General features: G+C 58.0%; 2 non-coding genes across 2 annotated transcripts; both read right to left on the bottom strand.

Annotated features, from left to right (window-relative positions):
- Window positions 1-5845: 5845 nt before the first annotated feature.
- On the bottom strand, window positions 5846-5939 carry TRNAI-UAU. Its single transcript has 2 exons — window positions 5902-5939; window positions 5846-5881 (listed from the first exon to the last, which is right to left on the bottom strand). It is a non-coding gene; the product is annotated as a tRNA-Ile (tRNA).
- Window positions 5940-11097: 5158 nt separating this feature from the next.
- On the bottom strand, window positions 11098-11170 carry TRNAQ-UUG. The gene has a single exon. It is a non-coding gene; the product is annotated as a tRNA-Gln (tRNA).
- Between the last annotated feature and the right edge of the window lie 6717 nt (window positions 11171-17887).

Consider the following 17887-nt stretch of genomic DNA (forward strand, 5'->3'; position numbering starts at 1 on the left):
TCTACACAGCTGAGCAAGGGCAGTACCAGGGAAGGGGCATCTGTGAAAGTGACCCAGCAACACCTCTCCTCCTCTGGGCACCTAGAGCAGAGGCGGCTGGTGCTGACAGCTTCAAGGGAAGGCTTAAAAGCCACAGAGCAACTGAGGTCAGGGCTAGAGAAGGGCAGGACCATGCCTATGTGTGGCCTTCAGACAGGCACAAAAACACCCAGCCAGGCTGCTCCCTGCCATGCCAAACACCCACTGAAGGTCACCAGCGTGCGGGGCAGCTGCTGATGCTCTGTGGCCAACATCACAAGATGGTAGGAAAGCAGGGCCAGCCCCCCTGGTGGGGCCTCTGACTGGTCCCACTCAAGGTGCTGACTTTTGCAGTGGTGCCGGAGATTTTACCCCAAGAGGCTTTTCCCCAGCTGGCGAGAAGCAGAGAAACACCCAGGCTCCAAAGACGCTATGTAGCAAGTACCCTCCAGCACAGGGACAGGCGCACACGCTAGCCCGGGCAGCTGTCCATTTTCTTTGGCAAGTCAGGAAGGGCAAAGCCGAGACTGGAAGCACCTGGGGCTCATGCCCCAGCCTTTGTGACACCCACCCCCCAACTCCTTCCCGGGACTCTAGCTGAAGCCAGAGCATTGGCCTGAGCAGCCAAGAAGAGGTTCCAGCCCTGAAGGGAGCAGGACTTGCAGCACAAAGTGAGCACAACCACGAGGGGACTCAAATCCTGAATCATCCTTTAGGCCACATGATGAGGGGGTCTAAGCTCTTCTTTGGAAAAGGCAGACACTGTGTTTCTCAGGTCATCTACTGAGGGGGCCGAGACTCTCTGGGCACCAGAAGTCGAGTTCCCAGTGACACGTGAGACTTAATTCTATGGAGCCGGGTGCAGGGCTTTGGCAGGGAGGCTCAGGCATGGGGGATTGGGGTGCAGCAGACAGACCGGCTGTCTAGGTGCGGAGATTTAGGGTACGTCTTCACTACCCGCCGTATCGGCGGGTAGCAATCGATTTCTCAGGGATCGATATATCGCGTCTCATCTAGACGCGATATATCGATCCCCGAACGCGCTCCTGTCGACTCCGTAACTCCACCAACCCGAACGGCGGTAGCAGAGTCGACATGGAGAGCCTCGGACATTGATCCCGCGCCGTGAGGACAGTAGGTAATTCGATATAAGATACTTCGACTTCAGCTACGTTATTCACGTAGCTGAAGTTGCGTATCTTATATCGATTTTCCCCTGTAGTGTAGACCTGCCCTTAGTCGCACTGAGGGAGGAGGACGAGAAGGAACCCTGCTGACAGGCAGTGGCTGTGCAGAAAAAGAGGAGGGGTTGCTGGGAGGTTTTTTTGCCTCTCTTTTGCCTGCCTGCTCGCTCTTGTGGTAAAAGGAGGAGACCCGGCCAGTGAGTCTGGTTAGCTCCGTTGGTTAAAGCATCAGGCTCTTAATCTGGGAGCCCAGGGTTTGAGCTGCCCCTTTCTAAGCACTCAGCTTTTAAGTTGCCTTGTGTGCCAGGAGCCAACTGATTCCTGGTGGTATCCAGAGCTACACACGGATTCCCAGAAGCCGTAGCAATTTCCTGGAAAGGCCCCTTTCTCCTGCTGAGTCCTTAGGAAGCAGGATAGAAGCCTACATCTGCAGGAGTGGGCCCAGAAAGCGCAGTCTCTGGCTGGCAGGAAGCGCTGTGGGGCCAGGTGCTGAGAAAGCCGAGGGGAGAAGAGAGCGGGAGCAGCTGTGAGTGCAGAGTACAAACCTGCCAGCTGAGGGTCACAGGTGTCTAGAGACTGTGACACCATCTGGTCCCCTGGCGTAAAGTTCATCTGTCAGGACACTGACTAGTGCGAGCTGAGCTCAGATCTCAGGGGGACTCTGGGACCTGTTGCTTCATACCTAAGTTGGAGTTTCAAGGCTTTGTCTTGCTCTTTCAAATGACGCGGGAGCCGGTCTTTTGCCTGCTGGCTGTTGTGACTTGTGCACCAGAGGGGACGCCGGATTCAGCAGACTGGCCTCGCCTGGAGCCCTATAGGGAAGGATAGGAGCTGGGTTTACTCGGAGTCCTGCAGCTGACCTGCAGCCAGGCCTAGGAGACAGCCCTCTTGGTTGACCTACTGGCCCAAAGTCATGTTGGCCATGATGGTCTTTCCCCAGGAATGCTGAAGGGTGGGCCTGGGGCGGGGGTGCAACATCACACCCTCCTCCTGAACTTACTGCCAGAGGCTTGGACACTGTCCATGCCGGAGGCGGGATGCCTAAAATCCCTGCTTGTCTCTGGTCACAACCCCCTTTCAGTACCTTTAAACTGTATGATGTCCTACATGGGTGGTCTAGCAAGGTATGGGGTTCTTGGTCCCCGGCTGCCTGAAAACATCTTGGGGTGTATCATTGCTAACAGAGTGCAGACAGCAATATATGTTAATGTGTAGGTGTCTTGACATTTAGCCACGAATGTGCCTCGGTTTCCCCTCCCACACAGCAGCGTAGGCCTGTTATGCTTTTGCTGCTGTGCCAAGCTTCCAGCCTGTTTACAGGTATGAGTTGAAAAGAAACAATTCTTGTGGGACTGTCTTGTCACCATCCCTAGCATGTACAAAAGTTTTTTTTCCCCCCACAAATCAGGTATGTCCCTCATCTTTAAAGGTTTACCACTAGTATTAACTCCTTGGTCTTGATGATGTAGTAAAAGACCCCCAGATTAACAGCAAATCTACGGCAGACAGGTTTTGTTCACACAATTTAACTTGTTTAGTGTCTATTACATTTCCCAATTCCTTTGTGTACCCTCGTAAGTGATCTGATGCAGATTGTTCTGCCTCTTTGGAGAAGGTTTTTAATTCAGGCATGTGTTTGAGGTGTTGGCAAGGAAGGGTGCACTGAAACTATGCCTGCCCTTGGCCCAAATCACAAATTCCTTCAAAGCTTGTCATGTCTTTTCCCTTCACCCACGTATCTAACAAATCTCTCATTTCATTTACATAAGCCACATTACTGAATCCAGATCCCCTCTTAAGACTCCTGAATTTAACCCTGTAGGTTTCAGGGTAATCTGAAACTGTTTTAAAACTAGTTCCTTACATTTACCATAGTTTGTAGCATCATCAATAGGCATCTCATTCAATATGTCCATAGCACTTCCATCAATTTGGCTACCAATGTGACCAATTTTTGATCACCAGGGATTTCACAGAGGTGCAGAGTCTCTCAAAGGTGATGAAATATTCAGCAATATCATTGGATTCATCATACTGTGGACATAGTCACTCCCATTTGTGGATTTTTGGGGAAGTGCAGCCAGCTGCTGGAGGGTTTTGTCTCTTCCACTCCATAACAGCCAGTTCATGCTTCTGGGCCTCAGTTTGGGCCTCTATTTCTCTGTCTCTTAACTCCAGGGCTCTTTTGTGAGCAGCTCCCTCCCTGGCTGCCTCTGCTTCCATAGCCCTTCTGTGCACAGGTGCCTCTGCTTCTTTGAGCTTCAATTGAAACTCCCGGTCCTTTATCTTCTCTTCTGCTTCCAGTCTGGCCAGCTCTAGTTAAGTAGCTGCCTCACTGGTGGACATTTTCCTGTTTTCTTGTGCTGAGACACCCCCTCTGCAGTTCACTGAAACTGGGATGCACTCAGCTCAGGGGCTTCTTAGTTACAGAGACTTTCCCAGCGCCCAGTGTTCAGCCTTTCTGGGCAGCAACTTGTAACCTGTGGAGTTCTAGCGTCTTCTGCTCTTCACTCTTCATTAGTTTGCTTATTTTTCTTTCCCTATTTCCCTTACCCGAAAGGAGCAAACAGAAAATCATAAACCAGTAACCACTTTGTCCGTTCTCCAGCCACCACACCCAACTCACTACCAGTCTGTCAAAGCAATCAGCTGTGAGTCTGGAGGTCAGGACTGGGATAGCAAGGGCTGCGGGTCAGGAGTGAGGGGCACCGTCAGAGCTGGAGGGAGCCCAGGGGGCTGCGGGTCGGGAGTGAGGGGCACCATCAAAGCTGGAGGGAGACCAGGGGGCTGCGGGTTGGGAGTGAGGAGCACCGGTAGGGCTGGAGGAAGCCGAGGGGCTGCGGGTCGGGAGTGAGGGGCACCAGCAGAGCTGTGAGTCTGGAGGTCAGGACTGGGATAGCAGGTGCTGCGAGTCGGGAGTGAGGGGCACCAGCAGAGCTATGAGTCTGGAGGTCAGGACTGGGATAGCAGGGGCTGTGGGTCGGGAGTGAGGGGCACCGATAGAGCTGAGGGAAGCCCAGGGGGCTGCAGGTCGGGAGTGAGGGGCACCAGCAGCACAGTGACTGGGGAGCTCAGTGGGAATCCCAGGGGGCTGCGGGTCGGGAGTGAGGGGCACCGGTAGAGCTGGGGGGAAACCAGGGGGCTGCGGGTCGGGACTGAGGGGCACCGGTAGGGCTGGGGGGAGCCCAGGGGGCTGCGGGTCGGGAGTGAGGGGCACCAGCAGAGGTGTGAGTCTGGAGGTCAGGACTGGGATAGCAGGGGCTGCGGGTCGGGAGTGAGGGGCACCAGCCATGCAGTGACTGGGGAGCAAAGTGGGGAACCCAGGGGGCTGCGGGTCGGGAGTGAGGGGCACTGGTAGGGCTGGGAGTGAAAACTGTGCAGTTCAGAATGTGAATAGTGACCCCGGCTCCTTCCTGCACCTGCTCTACATTGCTCCACAGCAGCTTCTCCACGTGCATAGTCACCCCAGCACGGCAGCCGCCCAGGGTTCAGCAGGGGCCCCTGGCAAGGACAGTGGGTGCAGCTAACAGCCCAGTGTTCCTGGCCCTGAGGCAGCTGTAAAAAAGCAGCCCACCCCCCCACAAGTACAGAGACTGAATTCCCCAACTTTAACATCATGACCCCCTGTAGAAAGCCACACGTGTCAGCAGGGGCGGCTCTACCTTTTTGGCCGCCCCAAGCAGTCATGCGCGGGAGGCGCCCCAGAGCCGCGGGAGCAGCGGACCTCCCGCGGGCATGACTGCGGAGGGTCCGCTGGTCGTGCGGCTCGGCTGGACCTCCCGCAGCTGCGGACGGTTCGCAGGTCCGGCGGCTCCGCTGGAGCTGCCGCAGTCATGCCTGCGGGAAGTCCAGCCGAGCCGCGGGACGAGCGCCCCCTCCGCAGTCATGCCTGCGGCAGGTCCGGTCGTCCCGGGTCTCCGGTGGACCTCCCGCAGGCATGACTGCGGCAGGTCCGCCGGCCCAGCCTGCCGCCCCCCCGGGGAAAGGGCCGCCCCACGCGCGTGCTTGCTGCGCTGGGGTCTGGAGCCGGCCCTGCGTGTCAGTTGTATTTTCACAGGGAGATGCAAAAATCAAGTGACACCAATTTTTAAGTTGAGTAAATAAAGTTGAGGAGATAGTTATTAACCTCACAAAAATATACTAAAGATCCCTCAACATAACACCTGAAGGGGAAATATGAACAGAGACAAACCTTGTCAGCAAAGGCTCATTTCCCAAACGATCCTCAAACTGTTACTAATTCCCACCCCTCCTCCACAGGAGCTCTGTGCAGTGTAACTGTTCTGCAGGCAGCTTCCCATTAAATGCTGTTGTGGGACATTCCCAGGCCTGGAAATGTACCGACAATAGAATTTGAAGAGCAAACCTGGCTCCCCGCACCAGGCGGGATTTGAGTGTTTTGTCCCTGTCACTTAGTCTTTGTCAATAGTACAGACGCCCTGGGCAGGACTCCAGGCTCTGCTTGAGGGATCCTGGCACAGGGGCTGCAGGGGGAGAAAGGATGGAAGATTCTGACCTGGAGAGGAGATAATAAGTGAAAGGGGACATTTTTTATTAGCCCCCTCCTGAGGGTCCCCAGGGCTGGAATTCTACATTCCACAGGCCAAATGAGGGGGTGATGCCACTTGGCTAATGAAAACCAGTGCTCCAGGTGAGGTTTGAACTCACAACCTCAGCATAGCTCCTCTCAGCACTGCCCTATAAGTACCGTACGCTAACCAATTGTGCTACTGGAGCACCTGTTAGATGTGATTCTCCCAGACCCCTAGGCTGATAAAGCCAAGGAGTGACCCCAAAACATTCTCAGTGGGGCTGAGAGCAGGTAGCGACAAGTGTTGTACTCGGTGGGGTGGATCCTTCTTAAGGGTTCCAGGCCCCATTTGACACTCTCACTGCACCTCACTCACAGCTGCTGCCCTGGGTCAGTGAAAACCCAGAGTTCACCTCTCACCTCCCGGGGGGAAAGCCCCTTTCTCCCTCCGCTGTCTGGCCACATTGCCGGCCACTTGCCGTTCCACCCTGTCACCGCTCTGCTGGCCACCCTCTCTGCTTTGGGACGTCTTGTGGTCCCACCAGGAGCGGAACAGGTTCCCTAAAAGCAGGGCTGCCCAGAGGATTTGGGGGCCTGGGGCAAAACGTGGGAGCGGATATAAAAAAGGTGCCACCTGCTGCGGCGCTTGTATTCACTGAGCGGTGTCCGAGTCTTCAGTGGCGGCGGGTCCTTCACTTGCTCCCGATCTTCGGCAGCACTGAAGGACCCGCCGATGAACTGCCGAAGACCCAGACCGCTGCCGGATGAATACAAATTAAAAAGGCGCCTCTAGCCAGGGAAGGGATTCTCGGCCAGGGCTTGTGGGGCAAATTGTCCCACTTGCCCCCTGCACTTGCCCTGCCTAAAAGTAGCGGCTACCAGAGCCCAAACAGTAGCCCCACCCCTTCCACTCGAGGCCACGCCCCTGCCCCACCCCTTATCCCCAAGGCCCCGCTCCTACGCTGCCTCTTCCCCCCAGACTCCTCCTCCCGCTCACTGCTCTCCGTCCGCTCCCCACCCTCACTCGCCCTTACGGTCATTACAAAGTGGCAAGGCAGAGCCCTCCCATTTTTTAATGTCCTGGGGTGTTGTTCCCCCCTGTTCAGGCACCCCTGGGGCCCTGCACTTCACACAGCTCTCCCTGATTTCAGCTGTTAGTGAGGGAGCCTCACTGCTAGCGCAGACTGGGCAGTTTGTTGCATGAGAGACACTGTCCCAAAGCAGGACTAATGCTTAGAGCTGGTTCTCAGTGATTTCCGATCTGTTGGTCTGCAGCAAGACTCTGCATTGAGTCTTAACCAGCTCTGTTATTACACAGGGAAGAACAAAAGGTTGAAATGGGGCCTGGAACCCTTAAGAAGAATCCACCCCACCAAGTACAACACTTGTCGCTACCTGCTCTCAGCCCCACTGAGAATGTTTTGGGGTCACTCCTTGTCTGTATCAGCCTAGGGGGTCTCAAAGAATGATAACTAGTAGGTTCTCCAGTGGCGCAATTGGTTAGCACACAGTACTTATAGGGCAGTGCTGAGAGAAGCTATGCTGAGGTTGTGAGTTCAAATCTCCCCTGGAGCACTGGTTTTCATTAGCCAAGTGGTGTCACCCCCTCATTTGCCCCTGTGGAATGTAGAATTCTAGCCCTGGGACACTGAGGGAGGGGAGGAGTCAAAAATGCCCCTTCACTTATTACCTCCTCTCCAGAGTGCAGGTCAGACTCTACAATCCTTTCTCCCCCACCAGCCCCTGTGCCAGGATCCCTCAAGCAGATCCTGGAGCCCTGCCCATCCTTGACCCCTGAGCCTGGAGGGAGAGGAGCAAGGAGCCATTGTTAGAGGGCTTTCCCTTCCCCCGCCCACTTCCCTGGCTCTTGTCAGGCAGACAGCAAGCAGCAAAAGACCAGAAGTCGGAAGCGCAGACAAAGGGATGTTTACTGGGGTTAGTTTCCAAGCAAGCAGATTCCGAAGCCCTTCACACCAGTCGGGCTTATCTCTATAGACTGACAGAGTCTGTTCCACGTTGTTCCCTTCCCAGCTCTGACACGGCAGTTCTGAAAGTCTAGGCCTGTACAGGCAGCCTGTATATCTCTATTCTAACAGCCATCGGCCCCTGTGGAAAAATGATCTATTCAGGGTTGTCCCTAGACATTTTGGTGCCCTACACGGCACCCCCGTCCCCCAGCCCGAGCTGGCAGAGTGGAGCAGGCTGGGGCCAGGTCACTCCACTTCCCATCGCCCGGTAATTGCAGGGCAGGCCCAACCCCACACTCACGGGGCAGCAGGAAATGGAGTGATCCGGCCGCAGCCTGCTGCACTCTGCTCCCAGCCTTGGCACTTGGGGGCTGCGGGAAAAACGCCCCCCAGCACTCACCAGCGGCGCGGCTGGGAGCTGGTGGAGCAGAGCAGGCTGGGGCCAGGTCGTTCCACTTCCCACCACCCGGTGAGTGCAGGGTGCACCTGATCCCTCCTGCCGTCCACCGGGATGTAGCTCAGGGGAAGGGGTGGAGTGCGGGGGGAGGGATGGGGTGGAGCAGGGGTGGGGGCAGACAAGTGGGGTGGGGCTTTGAGGAAGAGATGGTGGAGCAGGGGCAGGGGTAGCTTTCCTGGCCGGCTCAGCCAGCCGGGGGATCGAGTTCGCCACTGGAGCAGTACGCAGCTGCGTAGGGCACCAGGAAATTTGGGGCAATTTGGTGCCTCAGATTTCCTGATGCCCTACACAGCTGCGTAGTTTCCATATGGGTAAGGACAGCCCTGTATCTCTGTAGCTCACTGAGGGGTTGGTGGGCTGAGCTTCCCCCCTGCTGGAGCTTTTCAGGGATGAGATTTTGATGAATTGCAGCAAGAAGAACATCTCCCCTGTTCCTGTTTGTCACCTTGGCCCCTTCTTGTGCCCGCCTCAGCCTCTGTTCTTCCTGCTCGGGGCGATGCAGAGCCAAGCCCCCATTTTCCTGAGCCACAGAGTCTGTGGCCACCTCTGAACTATTGCCACTGGCGAGTGTGGCTCCCACTTCTTCCCCAGAGGGGCTGCAATAGCAGCTACCCAGCTGGGTCTGGGGGTGTCAGAGATCCAGGCTATAGGGTGCAGGGGATCCAGGGCCTGTGAGTCCCCTGCCTGAGGGGAGGCCAATGCATGTGGTGGCCATAAGCACCACAGGGTTTAACCCTGTCTGCTCCCTTCCCCACGGCTCTGAGTTCGATGACACTGACGTCCCCCTGTGGCTGGGGAGATGGATTTGTGGGCACAGCACAGTGCAGGGGGCTTCCAAGACAGCCTGTAATTCAGCAAGCGCTTTGCGGCTGGGCCTTGGGCTGGGGGTGATTTTCTCTCCTCACAGCGGATGGGGGATGCGCTGGGACCAGCTCCTGGCTCTGTTTCTGGGAGCTGGTTTCCCGTGAGGACACACCAGACATCACTGCTCTCTGCCTAGGGGAGAACCACCTGGGAATGTGCTCCTGGCCCAGCCGATCTGGAAGGTTAAACGGGATAGTGGACAACACGGCAAGGTGGGGCTAGGTCCCTGAGAAAACAAAGGGGGTGGGGTGAGAGCAGAGACGAGAACTAGAGATGGGGGAGGAGAAGGGGTCTCGAGGGAGGGAACAGCTGGAGAGAACCAAGGAGCACAGTGGACAAGTCCGCCATGTGAATACTAGAGGTCACAGGTGTTCTGCAGAAAACCCACAGCCAGCTGGTCCCGTGGTGTGATGGTCGTCCCTCGGGACTCTGACTCTCACAGTCCCAGTTCAGAGCTTGGCAGGATCTGCTGGAGCTGCGTCGTATTGCTACGAAGCCCTGGAGGCCCTATTGCTCAGCTTCCCAATTGCACAAAAGTCTCTCTTTTCCCTCCTGCTGGGTTGCTAATGCCCACTCAAGGGAGATCTTTGGTCCAGATGGCCCCATGCTATTGAACCTGAGAATCCAGCTAGAGATGCCTTCCACCCTTTGGGCTGACTTATAGCTGCATTCCTGGCTGCCTCAGCTGATGACCACAGGCTCTTCGGCACCCCGGCCCCTAGCCCAGGGCAAGTGGAGGATTTGGAGCTCCCCATAGTGGCTTGGGCTCCCTAGGTGGCTTTTACCATGGCCCGGCTTCAGCGTCTGTCCTGGCTTGGGGGCAGGGCTTCCAGGGGAAGAGGAGAGTTGGGGCCATGGAGAAGGGCAGGGCATCGGGGCTCCCCCACTTCTACCGAGGTTCCGGTGCTTTTGCTCAGGAGCAGAGGCTGCATCATTGTTTAAATCTAAACCAACTCCAGATGGGGATGGAGACATTCCCCGGGGATCTCAGTCCGAACCTGCAGCCCTCAGCTGTTGCTGCTGGAGGGCGTGAAGCCCTTTCACTCGTATTGCCTAGTGTCCCTAGCTCTGAGGCCTTCATCTCTCCTCGTCCTGAGGGACCTTCCACTCCATTCCCAACCCACCTCCTAATTATCCAGGGGCTCTTCTCCCAGAAGAGGATCACTCGGGGGCTGGATCCCTCTTTGCCTTTTCTCTGTGTCTAGCACAGTTCGAGGTACCCATGGGTGGGGTGTTTGATCACAATGACCCTACGTGGAGCTGCCATTCAGCTTCCCTCATTTGGTCTCATCTTTCACTGAATCCAACATTTTTTCAATCCCTCACCATCATCCTCCCAAGCACATTTCAGTTGCCTCCACATCCCTTAACCAGGCAGTGTCCCTGTAGTGTGGGCTGCTGTCTTCATAGGTCCTTTCTCAATCTTTCTCACCCCCTTGTCTTGAGTCTCCTGTGTCTCTGCTTTCTAAGCACAGACTAACTCTGGCTGTTCAGAGGAGGGCAGGACCATGCCTATGCGTGGCCAGCAGACAGCGACAAAGACCCCTAGCCAGCCTGCTCCCTGCTATGCCAAACACCCACTGAAAGCCACCCACAGACCAGCATGCGGGGTGGCTGCTGATGCTCTGTGGCCAACATCAGAAGACGGTAGGAAAGCAGGGCCAGCCCCCTGGTGGGGCCTCTTACCGTTCCCACTCAAGGTGCTGACTTTGGCAGTGGGGCAGGAGATTTTACCCCAAGAGGCTTTTCCCCAGCTGGCGAGAAGCAGAGAAACACCCAGGCTCCCAAGGCGCTATGTAGCAAACCCCCTCCAGCACAGGGACAGGTGCACACTTGGAAGAGGGAAACTGCTCCACACTCTAGCCCGGGCAGCCGCCCAGTTTCTTTGGCAAGTCAGAAATGGCAAAGGCGAGACTGGAAGCACCTGGGGCTCATGCCCCAGCCTTTGTGATGCCCAAACCCCAACTCCTTCCCGGGGCTCTAGCTGAAGCCAGAGCATTGGCCTGAGCGGCCAAGAAGAGGTTCCAGCCCTGAAGGGAGCAGGACGTTCAGCCCAAAGGTAAAACTGCACAAGCACAACCACGAAGGGACTTGAACCCTCAATCGCCTGATCCAAAGTCAGACGCCTTATCCATTAGGCCACGTGGTCACACAAGAAAAAAAAATCTCTCCCAGTACTTCTTTAGAGAAGACGGACACTGTGTTTCTCAGACTCGGGTCATCTACTGAGGCGGGCTGAGACTCTCTGGGCAGAAGAAGTCGAGTTCCCAACGACACGTGAGACTTAATTCTATGGAGCCAGGTGCAGGGCTTTGGCAGGGAGGCTCAGGCATGGGGGAATGAGGTGCAGCGGATGGACCGGCTGTCTAGGTGTGGAGATTTAGTCACACGAGGCACAGAAGGGAGGAGAAGGAGGAATCCTGCTGATGGTCAGTGGCTGTGCAGAAAAAAGGGTGTTGATTCCCCCATCCTAAATGGGCTGGTTGGCTTGACCCTTCTCCCCTCTGCAGAGCATGGTGGGGACTGCAGCTCACCCCTTGTGGGGCAGGAGGGCAGAGGTGCAGGGCGCTGGGCTCCGATGCACCTGGAAGGCAGCTCCAGTGCGGTGGGGCAGGGCAGGGCCTGTGGTTTACGTTCTGCGTTGCCTGGTGCTGGGCCATTGCACAATCCCCAGCCACGCCGCACAGCGCACCCCGAGAAGCAGTGGGGGGCCAAGCAGATGATCCAGTACGAGCGGGGAGAGGATGTGTGGTTGTGGGGAGGAAAAGCCTTGGGCTGCACTGGGGGAGCACAGAGCAGGGGTGACACCCCAGAAACCTGCAGCAAAGGGGTGAACAGGTGGGGTGGGTGGATAGAAGAGGAAGTGAGCCTAAAAGGGGAGTGGAGTCTAGTGGTCAGAGCAGGGAGGCGGGTGGGTGCCAGGACCTCTGGGTTCTATCCCTGGCTCTGGGAGTGGAGGGGGGTCTAGAGGTGAGAGCAGGGGGACCAGGAGCCAGGACTCCTGGGTTTCATAGTGGTGGCTGTTTTTTCCTGTGTCTCCCTCCTAGAGATCCCAGCCCAGCCCCCTAGCAGAATCTGACTGGGGGAGGGGGTTGCCCTGCCACTCCAGACTCATGATTCGAACCCCTCCCCCCATGGGCTCTGACATCACGGAATCTCCCCCGCAAGTGAGAAAGTAGTAGCCCCTCCCTGCATGCGGAGGAAGCTAGTGAGTTTCTTGGGGGTCTCTGACGGAGGTGACAGCACCCACCAGACACCCACTCATGGTTGCAAGGAGACCCCTCTACATCCTCCTGCTACGAGGGGCCGGGGGCGCCCAGCCAGGGTCAGGAGGTGAGATGGGGTCGCAGTGGCAGGAAGGGGGCAGAGCTGGGGATGGTGCCAGGTTAGGTGCTGGCTACACGGGGAAAAACCACACTGCTCCGTTACATATTTCCCAAGGTTATGGCTGAATACAGGGCTTGGAATGACTTCAGGGAAATCTTTTGTTTCCAAACAGACTCCAGATACCAAATGATGGTGCTAATATGCTCCCCCTGCGCCCCTCCCCCATTACTCCAGGATCCGAGCATCTTCCTAATTTGCAGGGTAGTTCTCCTCCCAGACTCGTGCGAGGGCGGGAAGCGCCACCAGCCCCATTTCCTGCACAGGAAAACTGGGGCCCAGAGAGGCTGAGTGATGTGCCCAAGGACAGCCGGGAAGTCTGTGGCAGAGCAAAGCATGTTTCTGCCTCCCCCGACCTGGGTCTGGCCTGCTCCTGGGTCACTGGGTGGTGCGGGAGCGGGTTCTCGGGGCAGTGCAAGGGGGGGCCTTGGGGGAAGGGGCAGTGCAGGGGCGAGGTCTCGGGAGAAGCAGCAGTGGGAGGGAGGGTCTTGGGGGAATGCGAGGGCGGGGTCTCAGGGGAATGGGTGGTGAAGGCGTGGGGAAGGAGCTATGCGGGGGCTGGGATTGGGGGAAGGTGCAGTGCAGGGGCAGGGTCTCGGGGGGAAGGATGGTGCAGGGGTGAGGTCTCAGGGAAAGGGGCGAGGACTAGGGGGTAGAGGTGGTGCAGAGATGGGGGTTAGGGGAAGGGGCTATGCGGGGGCAGGGATTAGAGGGAACAGGCAGCGTGGGGGCGGGTCCTTGGGGCAATGTGTGCGCGGCTCAGTCCCCGCGGGTGGCACCAGTGGGACCCGCCCCGGCACTGCTGGGGGGTCCCGGAGCGGGGGCGGGGGACGTGGGCACGAGGGCAGCCGGCGGGGTGAGGCGCGGGGGGCGGGGCCGGTCCGAGGGCGCTGAGGCGGGACGGTGAGTGGCGGCTCTGCATGGGGGGGGCGGGAGCTCAGACCCCCAGTTCCAGGCGCCAGGCCCAGCCCCTGCCGCACCCCTGCCCCGGGCCCTCCTCTTCCGCTGTAGGGCCCCGACAGCCCCTTCAAGCCCCCCCAACCTGCCCCCCGTGTCCCCCCGTCCGCTGTGACTCTCCCGCCAGCCCCACCTGCATCTGTGGGGATCCCTCAGCCCCCAGCGTCCCCACCCCCACCCTGTCTGCTCTGCCAGGCCTTTCCCTTCGCCCCCGATCTCCTCCTCTCTCCCCACTCAGCACCCCGACCTCGTCCTCTCGCCCCATCCACGACATCCTCCTCCCTGTCCTCAGCACCCCACCCCCCCTTCCTCCTTCTCCCCATCCCCAGCACCCCACCCTCCTCCCTTTCTGGAAAAGTCACCTTTCTGGACACTGGCCAGAATACCAGGGACACAAGGCAGGTGAGGTGATACCTGTTACTGGACCAGCTTTGGAGCCACACAGGGTCTTCTTCATGCAGGGGAAAGGTGCTCAGAGCATCACAGTTCAATAGAAGGTGGAACGCTCTGCCCCAAACACCAGACATTCCCCAACTTCCTGGAACGGGGGCGGGGGGGGGGCCTGTCCCCATTGTCCTGTAAACAGCCCCACCATGTAACCCAGAGGTGGCTGCATCTTAGCACCAAGACACCAGTGGTCACTGCTCCAGAGGAGATGGTACATACAGGCCACTTCCCTACATGGCCACCAGACATCACAGACTGTGCACTGTCTTAGCTGGCCCCACACGTTACTGCCCCAAGAGGTGAGGTACACACAGGCTACTTCTCAAACTGGGCACCTGGGGTCACTGCAGCAATCATGGTGGTGGGGGATACATGCAGGGCACTGCTGCACATGGCCACCAGGGGGCACTGCTGCAATGGTGGTGGTGGGGGAAATGAGAAACAGGCCACATCACAATGGTGTGTGTTTGGGGGGAGGGAGATACTAATAGGGCACTGCCTCACCAGGCCACCACAGGGAGGTCACTGCTCCAATTAGTAGAGATACACATTGGGTAGTGCCCCAACTGGCCAACAGGGGGCCCTACCTCAGAGGGGGGGGGCGGGTACGGACAGAGAGGAAGAAATCAAAGGCCACTGCCTCACTTAGCCACCAGGGGTCACTACCTAAATAGGGGACACACACACAGCACTGCCCCACCTGACCAGCAGGGGTCACTACCCCAATTGGGGGGTGTACAGAGGGTATTGTCCCACGGGGATGCAGGGATCAGTGCCTGCCATAACAGGCAAAGAGGGTGATGGGGGGCTACACACAGGGCACTGCCCCACTTGGCCACCACTGCACATCCCTAGTGGGGGAGTGACACACACCAGGAGCAGGGCTCACTGCCACAAAGGGGTTGGAAGATACCCAGGGCACTGCCTGACACGGCCACCCAGGCACCCTGCCACCTTGGGGGAGGTGAAGAACACACCTCAGGCACTGACTCCTCTGGCTACCAGTGCTCACTGGCTCAATGCAGGGGCTGGGGGGAGTAAATACACACAGGGGGCTGCCCCACCTGGGCAACACGAGTCACCGAGATGAGAGTGGGATACGCAGAGGGCACTGCTCCAATGGCTGATATACATACAAGGCCCTGCCTCACCTACCCACCAGCGCTCACAGGCGCAATGGCAGTGGTGGGGTCACATAGGCAACTGCCCTCAGTGGCCACCAGGGGGCGCTGCAGCAATGCTAGGGGGATACATGCCAGGCATTGCTGCCCCTCGCCACCAGGAGTCACTGCTCCTACGAGAAGGCACCTACAGGACACTCCCGTGCCTGGCCAGCAGGGGTCACTATCACTGGGGAGGGGCTACGGGGAAGCAGAGAAAGAGCAACTAACTGCAGTGGGGAAAATCGTCATCTACCGGGGAGAAAGAACGGACTCCGCTAGGACATCGCACCAACTCCAGCCAGGCTGGATACCAGCAATTCGGGGCTGGAGCAGCTCCAGCTAGAGGCTGGGCAGAGGCAGGTGACCTCGGTCTCTGTGCTGAGCAGGCTGCTTTGGCAGCGAGGAGGGACAGGGAACCCCCCGGCCAGGGTCTTGCTGCCCAAGGAGGGGGAGATCTGTGGCAGTTTTGGAGTAGCTGGTTCAGCAGCCGTGAGCCGCACGCTTGTCCCTGCCTGAGCTCTCCAGGAGCACATAACACACAGGTGCGCACTGCATGTAGGCACCAGTGTAACGACAGGGCCAGACTCTGCTGAGTGCTGCCTGTGAGAGACAGGGGCAGAGTCAGATGGGCAGATGGGGGCAGGAGATGACAGGGCCAGCGGCCATGAGCTGAACCCATCAAAAGTCCAGCCTGTGACGTCACCATCCATCCCTGCAGCTCTCCATCTGTCCCGCTGTCCGTCAAACTCTCAACCTCCCATCCATCCCCAATGTATGCCACACACACCCCTTCACCCATCTGCCTCACACACTCATCTATTTCCTCATGCATCCTGCTGTCCCTCTGATTGTCCCTGCAGTGCCCAGCACAAGGAGGCATAGTGGACCCTGAGCGAGGCTTTGGGGTGATGCAGTAATGGAGCTAGCGGGTGATAAGGGGGGTTCTGGGCATCTCTAATCCTGTGCCCAAAGCCATGACTGCAAGCCCACCCCTCTCAGTCTCAGACCCCACAGCCCCAAAGACATGACTGGCCACTCACGCTGTGACCCAGTGACAGTAATGAGGTCTCCCCGAAGATAGGGGGTGGGAGGAGCAACCCCCTTATCCTGGCAGGCAGGACACATCCTTCCCAGTATGGCACAGACCTTGCCCGTGGGCAGATAGACCCAGCTGAGCCCATAGGAGACTGGGGGAGGAGGAGCAGAGGAAGAGGATGAAGGCAACTGAACATGAGAGGTGTCCATGAAAGGAGAGAGAGAGAGAGTTTGAGTGTAAGTTGGCCAACACAGAGAGAGAAACCTCGGAGAAAGAAAGAAACTCAGAACAGAGAGTCACCCTCATGGATCCAACTTTCTGCTAGGGAGCACACACCACTCCTGGCCAGAGAGATGATCAGCCCCCACAAATGGCAACATCATCTCCCTTGAAGCCACAGCTAGTCCGGAAACCCACACCCAGGTAACGGGACGTCCCTGCCTGGAGCCAGGGGGGCTGTGACCAGAGCCCTTCCCAAACCAGACACTTCTCTCACCGACAGAGACAGCTACTCTCATCCCAGCTGGGCAGGTCTTGCCTGGCACCAACAGGATTCACCCGCTCACTGCTCTCGCTCACTTTCCATCTCACCTCGGGGCTGGACTCCGTCCCCACGACTTCTTTTCCCTTGGTATGAAACACAACACAAGAGGAAAAGAAAAAGCAATGGTGGTGAGGCTCCTCTTCTCACTACTCCCGCACCCCAGGGCTCCGGCTTCAACCCTCCTCCCATTCTGCCATCACAGCTACAATTAGAAATCTGAGCCCGGGGCTCACACCTGGTTGTCTCCCCAATCCTTGGCGCTGTCCAGCATGTCTCCCTCCACAGAAGTCACCTGGCCTCGTCTTAGACTCCATCTTCATATTGCTCTTCTCCTTCCCAGAGCTCCTGCTCTGCTCCTCAGACCCGTCTGTCCTCAGCGCTGCAGGCAGAGGGGAAGGGGCATGATGGGAACACACACCCCCCATTCCAGACACCACACAGCATCCACAGGGCTACCAAACCACATCACCTTTGGCCAAAACCACCCCCCACCCCGAGGGAGCAAAAACCCTTTGTGAGCTCAGCACACACAAGCCAGGAAAAGATTAACACCCACATCCAGCCCAGGCAAAGTGGGAGCTTCCCCCACTTCCCGGCCACAGGTCCATGGGGCTCATGGATGGAGAAGTTTGGTGGGCTGTGGGGGCCCCTGAAGGACTAGCTCAGCGTGTGAATGAGGGACTGGGATGTATGTGGGGGCCGGACTGTGGGTTGAGGTGTCCAGGAGGACCCAAGGGAAGGGACTAGGGGGATTAGGGATAGAGGAGGGTGGGGATACCAAGGTGCATTGTGGGAATGTGGGATTTAGAGAGCCCAGAGTGGATGGGTGTGGGCGGGTTGGAGGACCCCACAGTGGCTGAAAAGGGGAACCCGGCAGGCTTGGGGGTAGCAGAGATGGGAGATGAGGAACCTCACACCCTGGGGATGGACTGGGGGAGTGGGGGGGATGGGAAAGTGGGGCCCAGCAATGGAGAAATGGGTTGGAATCAATTAGAGGCGGAGCGCTGGGGGGGGTGCTGAGGACAGGGATGGGGGGGAGGAGGAGGAAGGGGGGCGGGGTGCTGAGAACGGGGGGGAGGAGGATGTCGGGGGTGGGGGGGGCGAAGGGAAAGGCCGGGCAGAGCGGACAGGGTGGGGGAGGGGACGCTGGGGGCAGGGCTGGCGGGAGGGTCACAGCGGGGGGGGACACTGCGGGGGCAGGTTGGGGGGGTTGAAGGGGCTGTCGGGGCCCTACAGAGGAAGAGGAGGGGGCGGGGCTGAGGGGGTGGGGGGATCATATCCCCTACATGGGGGCTGACACTGGGAACAAGGGGCCTGTCACCTGGAGCGCGTGGC

The sequence above is a fragment of the Mauremys mutica genome, unplaced genomic scaffold, assembly GCF_020497125.1.
Source record: "Mauremys mutica isolate MM-2020 ecotype Southern unplaced genomic scaffold, ASM2049712v1 Super-Scaffold_100290, whole genome shotgun sequence".
Classification (NCBI taxonomy): domain Eukaryota; kingdom Metazoa; phylum Chordata; order Testudines; family Geoemydidae; genus Mauremys; species Mauremys mutica.